The sequence below is a fragment of the Melanotaenia boesemani genome, chromosome 5, assembly GCF_017639745.1.
Source record: "Melanotaenia boesemani isolate fMelBoe1 chromosome 5, fMelBoe1.pri, whole genome shotgun sequence".
In the NCBI taxonomy this organism is placed as follows: Eukaryota; Metazoa; Chordata; class Actinopteri; order Atheriniformes; family Melanotaeniidae; genus Melanotaenia; species Melanotaenia boesemani.
In genome coordinates this window covers 23,417,310-23,428,950 of record NC_055686.1, presented here as the reverse complement: position 1 = coordinate 23,428,950, position 11,641 = coordinate 23,417,310, and the positions used below count along the sequence as shown (strand labels likewise).

The following is an 11,641-nucleotide window of genomic DNA, read 5'->3' as shown; positions in this document are numbered from 1 at the left end:
AAAAGGAGGGACAGGCTTGTCTTCCTCGTGGTTTACAATGGTTTCCTTCTTATCAGAGTGTGAACTGATAAAAGGAGGACTTGATGAGGAAATGTCATCTAATCATGCTGGGAATAATATGCAAATAAGTTGTTTAACCACTGCAGATTATCTACGCTGAACTTTTGGTTTTAAGTTTACCTTGCAAAGGCAAACTGATGTCCTAAAGATTTATTAATACATCATAAGTGATTGAAGTTTTAATATAGACATTTTAAAATAAATGCAGAATCAAAGCTGTTTTTCATGGATTTCCCAGCTAGAGAACACAAGGCTGCAAACACATCCTTTCTCTCTGTAAAGTGTCAGATCAAGATTCAAGGTTATCAGGATACTTGGTGAAGCAAACTTTATTTCATTCACAAAATAATATTTATTCATTCATTTATGTAAACATGGAGCACAACATGTTTTTTTTCTTTTTTTGTTGAAACAGAGACCTGAAAGTATGAGGGGCCGTTTGAGACATTATTCAGAATTACTCTCTCACAAACACATGTGAAATTTAAGTCATTCACACATTATACTGAAACCTCTCATATATAATACTGAAATCATTCATACACTATGGTGAAACCTCTCATATATAATACTGAAATCATTCATACACTATGGTGAAACCTCTCATATATAATACTGAAATCATTCAGACACTATGGTGAAACCTCTCATATATAATACTGAAATCATTCATACACTATGGTGAAACCTCTCATATATAATACTGAAATCATTCAGACACTATGGTGAAACCTCTCATATATCATACTGAAATCATTCAGACACTATGGTGAAACCTCTCATATATAATACTGAAATCATTCATACACTATGGTGAAACCTCTCATATATCATACTGAAATCATTCAGACACTATGGTGAAACCTCTCATATATAATACTGAAATCATTCATACACTATGGTGAAACCTCTCATATATCATACTGAAATCATTCATACACTATGGTGAAACCTCTCATATATCATACTGAAATCATTCAGACACTATGGTGAAACCTCTCATATATCATACTGAAATCATTCACACACTATGGTGAAACCTCTCATATATCATACTGAAATCATTCAGACACTATGGTGAAACCTCTCATATATAATACTGAAATCATTCATACACTATGGTGAAACCTCTCATATATAATACTGAAATCATTCATACACTATGGTGAAACCTCTCATATATAATACTGAAATCATTCATACACTATGGTGAAACCTCTCATATATAATACTGAAATCATTCAGACACTATGGTGAAACCTCTCATATATCATACTGAAATCATTCACACACTATGGTGAAACCTCTCATATATCATACTGAAATCATTCACACACTATGGTGAAACCTCTCATATATCATACTGAAATCATTCATACACTATGGTGAAACCTCTCATATATCATACTGAAATCATTCAGACACTATGGTGAAACCTCTCATATATCATACTGAAATCATTCAGACACTATGGTGAAACCTCTCATATATCATACTGAAATCATTCAGACACTATGGTGAAACCTCTCATATATCATACTGAAATCATTCAGACACTATGGTGAAACCTCTCATATATCATACTGAAATCATTCAGACACTATGATGAAACCTCTCATATATCATACTGAAATCATTCAGACACTATGGTGAAACCTCTCATTTATCATACTGAAATCATTCAGACACTATGGTGAAACCTCTCATTTATCATACTGAAATCATTCAGACACTATGGTGAAACCTCTCATATATAATACTGAAATCATTCACACACTATGGTGAAACCTCTCATATATCATACTGAAATCATTCAGACACTATGGTGAAACCTCTCATTTATCATACTGAAATCATTCAGACACTATGGTGAAACCTCTCATTTATCATACTGAAATCATTCAGACACTATGGTGAAACCTCTCATTTATCATACTGAAATCATTCAGACACTATGGTGAAACCTCTCTCTATCATACTGAAATCATTCACACTTTCTAGTAAAACGGCTCAAACGGCTCCTCATATGAAAGGGTCACAGTAAAAGAATCCGATTTTGGGAATTTTGCATCAGTTCTTATTTACCTGCTGTAATCTGTTATGTGCAGACTTGCACATTTTCTAAAGGAACATTTTTATAATTATAACAGCATTAATGTTAATGTGACAGTCACTCAAGTGAATTTGAGTCTCACATATGCAGTGAAAATAAAAAAGGAGTAACTTAAAGTAAATAAAAGCACGAAAAAGAGCATAGATAAACTAGAGTGGAAATATTTTAAAAGGTGTAACATTATAATTTTACTGATGCTTTAGATCCTTTAATTTTGCCAAATAAAATGTTCATATGGAATTTGAAAAAATAATCAAGTCAAACATAAAGAGGTTATGGAATAAGTTAAAACTCAAATACTACAAAATTAATTAAATATGCAATTCTTTATTAATCCCCATTAATTGTAAAAGGCAAAGCAAAATAAATAAAAAACTGAAATAAATAAAAGCACACTGAATTAAAATGAATGATACATTATCAATCCCAGGGGATACTGAAAAATAATCATGCAAATATACAAATTAACTACAATCACTTTAGAGACACTCCATATTTGCCATAATGCAAACATATGATTAGATTCACAAGACATATTTCTGAAAGCTGGCATTTAAAAGTAAACAGTGTCTGCAGGCTGAATATTAACCTGAAGATGCTTCCAAAGCCAAAATTCAATAGTAAATAACTATCATGCCTATCCCTGCAGATATAAAAATATTTTCTGCAATAGTAATGAATTATAAGTTCATTTCTGACACCAAACTGCATAAAACCAAGCAAATAAGCTTTTTTTTTTATATTAAGCTTATAGTTAACACTGTTTAAGATTCTTTAGTTTGACAGTTATAATCTGCTGGGGGGATCCAATATCTATTTGGATTTGTATTGCTCTTGATTTGTTTTGTGGATTTGTATTCTCTTAAATGTGCGTTTAACCCACATCTAAAAATGTTGGGATGCTGTGTAAAATGTAAAAACAGAATGCAATGATTTGCAAATTTCATAAACCCATATTTTATTTCACATTAAGCATAAATAATGTATGTTGAAACTGAGACATTTTACCATTTCATGGAAAGTATTAGCTCATCTTGAATTCAATGGCAGCAAAACATCTCAAAAGACTTGGAAGTGGGGCAATAAAAGGCTGGAAAAGTAGTTACCTCAAATCATATACGACTGAAAGGAGAATTTGACAACTAATCAGGTTAATTAACAACAGTTTAGTAACATGACTGAGTATAAAAAGAGCATTTTAGAGAGGCAAAGCCACTAAGATGTAAAGATAAGTGGAGGATTACCAGTCTGTGACAAATATGTCTAAATCAAATTCAAAATAAGCTAATATTGTCCATAAAATTGTAAAATGTCTTCATTTAAAGACCTCACATGTCCTTTGTGTTCTTTTGTGAATAACCGATCTATGAAATTTGCAATTAAATGCATACTGTTTATATGTTTATTTTAAACAGCATCTCAACTTTTTTGGGAATTGGGGTTGCAGATGACTTGTTAGCAGACTAGCTGTTGGTATAGATGTGCTGCTGTTCATGGTACTGAAGTTACATATAGATTTATTGTCATAACTTTCCATTTTTAACCTGCCTCATAATATACATAATTATGATTTCTGTTTATCGCAATGTGAGATAAAAAAATTAGAGCAAGGTTTTTATAACTTGAGAAAGCCATTCCGATCTAAATAAATGTCAGCACATGGCCTGTTTTGTATAAGCTATTTCTTCCACCACACAGGTAGAGGTCTCACACAAAACAATACAAGATAGATAATACTTTGATATATGTCAAAAACAAAGGGAGGAGCATTTGACAACTTACCATGTTAATTGGCAACAGCTCAGTAAACTGTGTTTATACTCATGACTGAGTATAAAAGAGAGAAAGAGCCTCTCAGATGACTTGTTGGCAGACTAGCTATAGGTATAGCTGTGGTGCTGTCCATGGTACTGAAGTAACATATAGATTTGTTGTCAAAACTTTCCATTTTTATCCTGTCTCATAATATACTGCATTGTATTTGCCATTTTTTCCAAATACATAATTTTAATTTCTGTTTATCATAATCTGAAATAGAAATTGCAGGTTTTATAATTTGAGAAAGCCATTTTGATCTAAATACGTTTCAGCACATGGCCTGTTGTGTTTCCTTATTTCTTCCACACAGGTATGGAGATCTGTCTTGGGGCAACACCAGTGGAGCATGGTCCACAAATGGAACTTGTTTTCATACATTCAGTATAGATTTTCAGACACACAAAACAAAACTTCACCTTACATTGAGGACAGAGGAGGTGTTTACAGTTTGTATTGAGATGCTCCAGCAGACAGCCACAGGTGGGACAAGCCCGGATGGAGGGACACCCAGTGACTCCCTTCACACACGTAAAGTTAATGTCTGGACAGGATCTCAGTGTTTGCAGTGACAGGTTGCTGCAGCCATCATTTTCACAGCAATCTGGCCGTGGCTGTGGACCCTTCCATTCCCTCATACACTGCCAGCAGAATGCATAGATCCGGCCTTTCTTTGCTGTGCAAACGTTGCAGCAGACCCTCAGATTAAATTCATGGTTTCTAACCACAGAGGACTTGCATCTTGGACGCTGTGATGTGGTCATTATGATACAGTGAAAACATGGATTTGTTATCATTGTTTCATTGTCACAATAAAAAATTGTTAAATAACACATTTCCAAAAAGCCTACAGCATACTTACTGATCTGGTTTCAACAGCATTGAGAGCCATGTATTCTTCAAATACTCCCTTTCTTCAGCAGTTAGAAGAGCCATTTTACAAACCTCTGCATAAGACCACTCTGCATCACAACCAGACTGGCCACAAACAAATCTCTTCTCACCTTTTTGTTTTTTTATGTAAGTAAAGACGCTTATTTAGTAATTAGATCACATGCTGGAAATAAAACACTAAATATTATAATATATCTGTTTTTTGTTGCAGCCTACCTGTTCCAACTATTTCAGACGACATTGGGGTCACAGCATGACCACAGGCGATCTGAGCTCTTCTAGAAGAGAAACCTTCATACAAAACTTGGAAAAGGCACAAGTTATGGTAAATTTTAATAAAAAAAAGGTACTTCTGTCTTAGAATTCAGATCAGCTTCACTTTTCTTAAAATGGAGGACTACTTACAATCCAAATCATCCTCTCTGTAGACAAATTTAAGCGTGGGGTCACCGGGGGGTCATAACACTTCCCAAGTTTTGTTAAATCATCTGAGCCCATCCTTAGCCACAAAATGTCTAAATGACATATATATTAGTGCTGGGCACGTTAACGCGTTAATCGCGCGTTAATGCAACGCTTAATTAACGCCGTTAATTTTATTTTTTTTTTCTGGTCACTAGCTTTAAGCATAGAAACATGGCGTCCATGTCTCCCTTCCCTGCTGCAGTGGTGCGTCTGATGTAATCAGGAGAGAGCGGGTTTATTAAAATGAAGACACGTTTTCTGTCTGGACCTTAAGAAAGAATAAAAAAGAACCAACGTTTCTATTTGTCAAAGTCCATGCCGTGATTTTTGGATGGGAAGCTTTTTATTTATTTATTTATTTTTTTAATAAATGCGTTTTTAATTTATGCAAGACAGCAAAGGTAAGACATGTTTTCTGTCTTTTACAAACGTAAAGCATAAATCAGGCCTTCTTCTACCTCTGGTTCAGTGAATCTTGATCATAACGAGATGAAATTTCCAGCTGTGGAAGATGTGAGCTTTCAGTAGAGGAGTCGTTTGTTCGTGTTCATGCCGTGGGGTGGACACGGGGAGACATCATTTGTGTTTACGTATTTTTTGGACTTTGTGCAGCTGCTTTTTAAATAATTTGTGGTCTAAACTGTGTTTGGTGGTGATAGAAATTGTTTTACTGAGCTGGTAGCTGAGATTCTGGACTTCTGTGGATACCACACATGTTTATAGTTACATCTACAGACCTCATGCTAAACTCGGAACAAGATGTTAACCCCTTAACTCCCGGTAGCGGAGGCTGAAAATGAAAGTTTAGAGAATTTATTGGCCAGAAACCTGGATAATGAAACAATGAAGGTGCATGGATGGAAGTTATTGTGCATATTGTGAATATTTCTCTCTCCTCACCATCTAGAAGCTGTGAGATTCTAATCCTGCTTTCTGTCTGTTCACCTGATGCTGATATTCATCACATATTATTCCTTCTGTGTTTAGAAGGAAGCAGCTTCACAGCTTTAAATTCATCCTGCTAACTTTTTACCTTTTAGTTAGTAAATCCTGAACATTTCATCCTTCTTTCTCATAAATATTTGATTTTATAAATATATATGAAGAAATATTTTATCTGAAAATTGCTGCTAAACCTGTTTATGTGTTTAGTGCAGGGGTCTGCAACCTTTCCAATCCAAAGAGCCATTTTTCCTTCAGCCAGCTAAATAAAACTTCTTTAGAGACGCAGATGTTACGAGACTTTTCAAAAAGGCAAGTTAATATATATTTTAATGAAGAGCCACCATAGGATATTTGTTATTTTGGAAGAACCACATTTTTATTTCCATTTTTAAGGTTTTAAAATAAAGAAAAACATAATACCTTTATAAAAAGAGGATAAACAGACTTTCTTCTAAGGGATGTACATATTTGTGGAAAATTATGTAAGAAAAAAAAAGTCCCTGGTTTCCAACCTAATGACAAGAAAGATAGATTTAAAAAATATTTTAGCCACGTATTAGAGGCATCGTGGAAGGTCCACAGAGACACTTGCAGCTCCAGAGTTGCAGGTTGGAGACCCCTGATGTAGTGTTAGTAAACCAAAACTTACTGTATTTTCTTTATATAGCTGTAGGCCTTTTTTTAAAGGAAAGAGAAATTTTGCGCATAACGATACGATTAATCGTGATTAAAAATTTTAATCATTGCCCAGCACTAATATATTTGAAAAGGTTTATTAAATTTATCATTTATTATTTTATTACATGAAATATATTCACTTGTCATTTTAACGAGAATCACCAACCGCTTAGCAATTTATACTTCTCAAGAATTTTACAGTGGTGGTAGTGGATTGGCTTTTTGTCCATAAATTTTATTGCTTGATTGTACAATGACCCAATGTGACCCACTTAAACTTTCAGTTATAAGGGAGGTGAGGCTAGAGAGCAGGAGATGCCTAAATATGGTTCAAGATATTTCTTTCCACTTGACACAGAAGACAAAGGTAAACAAGGAAGAGGAAAAGTGCAGATAGTCTCACCTCACATTGAAAAAAAAAAAACAAAAAAAACAAAAAAAACTCAAGCGACTGGTGGAAATGATAGTGAAAGTAGGAGAAGTAGGGACTTTTCTAGCTGTTGTGCTGTTTGTTGAGCCGCACTCAGTTGTTTGAAGACATAAGCAAAAGATCCCGTGGTTCCCCATGTCTGGTGTTGTTTGTCACGATACTCTGATCATATTCTAAACGTAAACCTATTTTCTGAAACTTTGTAAACATATTAACATCTTTAATCATGACTAAAATTACTCGTGCATCACATATTGCAGTAGGGTCTTTAGGTGGCCACACTGACTTTTGTATTGAAAATGTTTTGAGAGCACATTGATAACTTAAATAGTATATAGGCAGAGACATATAGGTAAAATTCCATTTGTAGGCCTATTATTAATCTAGCTAAGGGTTCAGTGTTCCTTTTATTCTTTATTCAGCAGTTTCCGTTTAAAGACTATTAATATGTAGAATCAAGTAGGCTTCCAAATCAAAATTATTTCAAATCCACGCATAAATCACTTTCACTTTGCACCTTATGACAAAGGTTAATCACTACAGGCTATGTTCTATAAAAGATGATAATATGTATAATTGACATGAAATTGAAACGAACCTCCCCGATGGAGGCCACTCCCATACATGCTTAAATTAAGTCCTCAGAAAGTGAGCAGTCACAGACTCGAAGTGTCTCTTCACAAGTGAACAATGTGCAACGCCGGCGAAATCCTTGTTCGCTCCAACACCGGTGAGATGAAGACGATCGACATGTTCCATGAAACGGGGAAGGGACCATGTTTTAGAGTTCTGGAGCTGAAGCAACGCGCAGCAAAGGAGTTTCCAAAATCAGGTAAATGTAACTGGCACAGCACACAAAACAAAACAAAAACAAGCAAACAAAACACATAGTCTATAATTTGTTAGAACTTTACAAATCAATAACAAAAGGCTATCAGAGAAGACACTCCTGCTATTTCTTTTTGTCAGTATCATCTTTGAGTAATATTATTTAATTTATTATTTAATGCGCATTATTGGCTATTTTGTCAGTGCGCAACTTTTGGTGTGCAGCATAACCTCAGCAATGGCAGGCAATGAAACTTTTTTTTTTTTACTTTGTGCGCAGGATCAAAAGCGAGTGAACTGCGGCTGATCGTTGTAAACAAGCCACTCGACAATGACTCCGCCACACTTTGCAAGAGCGGAATCAAGCCCGACACAGTTGTCCAGATTGTCCGCAAGGTTCACGGAGGCTGAAGGACAGATGCAGAGCAAAGAGTCAACACCGGACACCGGAACCATTAGGACACTCCATTCAGAAATCAAGTGTCAGACTTTCCTAATGTGAATACTTGTTAACTTTTGTGTATAAAGAAATGTTGCAGTTTTAAAAATCAACTTTAAACGTCACTCAGAATAATCATGTTTCTGGCATTTGTTCTTAATTTATGTACATCTACAATTTACACACTTATTAAAATAAAATAAATTTATCCTGAATTTTTCTTCATTGTGTGATTTATTTTGAATAGCAGTTATACAATAACTAATAGAGATGGGCGGCAGGCCTAAATCTTTGTTGTATTGTAGATAGATAGATAGATAGATAGATAGATAGATCTATCCATGGTGCTTGTTGTTTGTTTGTAGATACCTGGAGAAACATCAAACATCTCCGTCCATTACAGTGCAGTCCTAGGAACAGCTTAGATACTGCACAGGACCCTCAAGCTCCCAGGACTGTGATAGAGGACCTCAGTTTGAGATGAACAACCACCTACCCCATCCAGGCGAGATGGGAGAGTGGCTATATATATATATACATATATATATATATATATAGAGAGAGAGAGAGAGAGATGTCAAATTATTAAAAATTTAAATCAGATTAATCACAGCTTTCAAATGAATCAAGATTAATTGCCATTTACGATTATGTCTGAAATTAGCCCGTTTTTACTGCATTGTATCAACAGTGGCTCGCAGGACATTTTAATGGGGTGGTCCAGAGAAGACAAAAGTCTTAAGGTGGCCAGTCAAACCAATGCAGCAGGAACTGCAGTGTCCAGCAGGATCATTGTTCACTTTGGTTGCAATCAGTGTGTGAAATATAGATTCCTGGGTGTTAGGAACTCTTAAATAACAATTTAGAGCTCATTTCAGAGAAAAAATAGAACAAAAGAAACAAAGCAAAACTCTGTTTTTTGAAAAAAGGGCTTACAAAGGCAAAAAGCAATTTATCTCGCAGAGGAATGAGGTTTTAAACAGCATTATTTATGCAGAGTAAACAAACAGAAAGACTAATGATTGACCAATCAACATAAGTCCAGATGTTCCCTTTGCTGGCTTTGTCTGTAAAGTTAACTCTCACACCTAAACCCCAGTCCCATGTCCCCTCATATTTCACACTGGTTAGCCTTGTATAATTTTGGCTCAATTGGACAAATACATAACATTTGTTATCACCTTCTGTCATTAATGCAGAAAACACTGATTTATGAACAATATTCAACCCAATTAAACTTTATTTATGTAGCACTTTATCAAATGCATGAGAGCAACTCAAAGTGCTTTACAGAGTAAAAGAGAATTGGAACTCAAACAATTACAACTGAAATCAAACAACAATTATAATGATGGAAATAAAGCAAAATTAATAAGTATTAAAAATTGACAATAATGCAAGCAAGTTGTAAATATTTCTTTTTTTTTTTTCATTTCTATTTCTACAGTCATTTGGCAGATGCTTTTTTCCAAAGTGACTTACATACCGCTGGCACTCTGACACATAAATAATGAAATTTTACATGAAATTAGGCTTTTAGGCTATTAAGAGTTATAGCTCTTATTTAAATTACAATAATGATGGTTTCCTTCAGTTTAAAATCAAATTAACCATTCTCTTTTACAATGATTACATTAGTAGACTGATTCATTATTTTCCTTCTATCTTCTTCTTCCAAGGCGTTAGATTGAATAAATAAGAACAAACAGAAACAAACCCCAATAAAATAACTCATCACATGTTTCAACACAGTATAGGACAAGTAAATAATTTGTTTGCATGTTTTACCAACTCTAGAGCAAGACAGCATGTCATTTCAATGAGGAGTGGGAAGTCTCATGTCAGCAATAACAGGAAGTAGCAGACAAAGAGTGATGCTCCTCAAAATAGCAGATCAGCATAATTTACCATAAACAAAATAAGCTGACATTATATAACATTATTAAATAAAATCACAATATCAAGCCAAGGTAAACTCATTATTTTAGCAGTTGAAGGCCAGGGAGCAAAGGTGGGTTTTAAGTCTAGACTTAAAACTGACCCACAAAATGAGAGGACCTGACAGACGGATAGAGGCTCTTCCACAATCTGAGCACTGCCTCTATCACTTCTGGTTTTTAGCCTGGCTTTAGGGACAAACAGGAGCTGGTCAGCTGACTTGAAGCCTCTGGATGGAGCTGCAAAAACTAATTAAAAAAAGATGGGCCCATAGTGTGCAAACACTTAAAAACAATCAATAAAAACCTAAGTTTGACACAAAAACAGACAGGAGCCCAATGTAAGGAGCCAAAACAGGGGACATATTTTCACACCTCTTAGTTTTAGTCAGTAGGCAGGCTCCAGCATTGTGCATGCCCTGTAGGCGCTGAAAGGAGCTTTGGTCCAACCCAACATGCAAAGCATTATAATGATCCAGACTCGAAGTTACAAATGCATGGCTTGCTCTTTCAAACTCAGCCCAAGAAGATAGGATTTAATTTTGGCAAGAGTCCTTAGCTAAAACAAGCTGGCCTTGATAACAGTGCTAATGTATTTGTCAAATTTAAATGAAGGGTCAACCACCACCCCCATATTCTTCACAAAAGGACAGCAGTTGGAGGACAAACGACCAATCACACTATCATGTCCATACAGGAGGATGTCCAATCCGACTTAACAATAAGCACGGAAGCTGTGTGTGTGTGTGTGACCTTCATGGAAACTCCCCAACATTTTAATTTTATTATTTGTTTTCCAAAATCACTTTCAGTTTCATCCTGCAGTTAAAAGAAGTCACATGACTGCAGAGCAGCAATGCTTATCACCCAAATATATGATCTCATTTTTGGCATTAATATTTTTATCACAGTGGAATTCACCTCTTTCAATGTGGAGTACTTTGCACAGATGTACAAGGTGTGGTGCAAAGCGGAAAAAAACCACACTGATCACATTCCAGCACTGGTGCTGGTGTTTAAAGTTGTTTCCAGTTTTC

General features: G+C 35.2%; 1 pseudogene; it reads right to left on the bottom strand.

The window, feature by feature from the left end:
- Positions 1 to 4,259: 4,259 nt before the first annotated feature.
- On the bottom strand, positions 4,260 to 5,380 carry LOC121639276 (annotated as a pseudogene).
- Between the last annotated feature and the right edge of the window lie 6,261 nt (positions 5,381 to 11,641).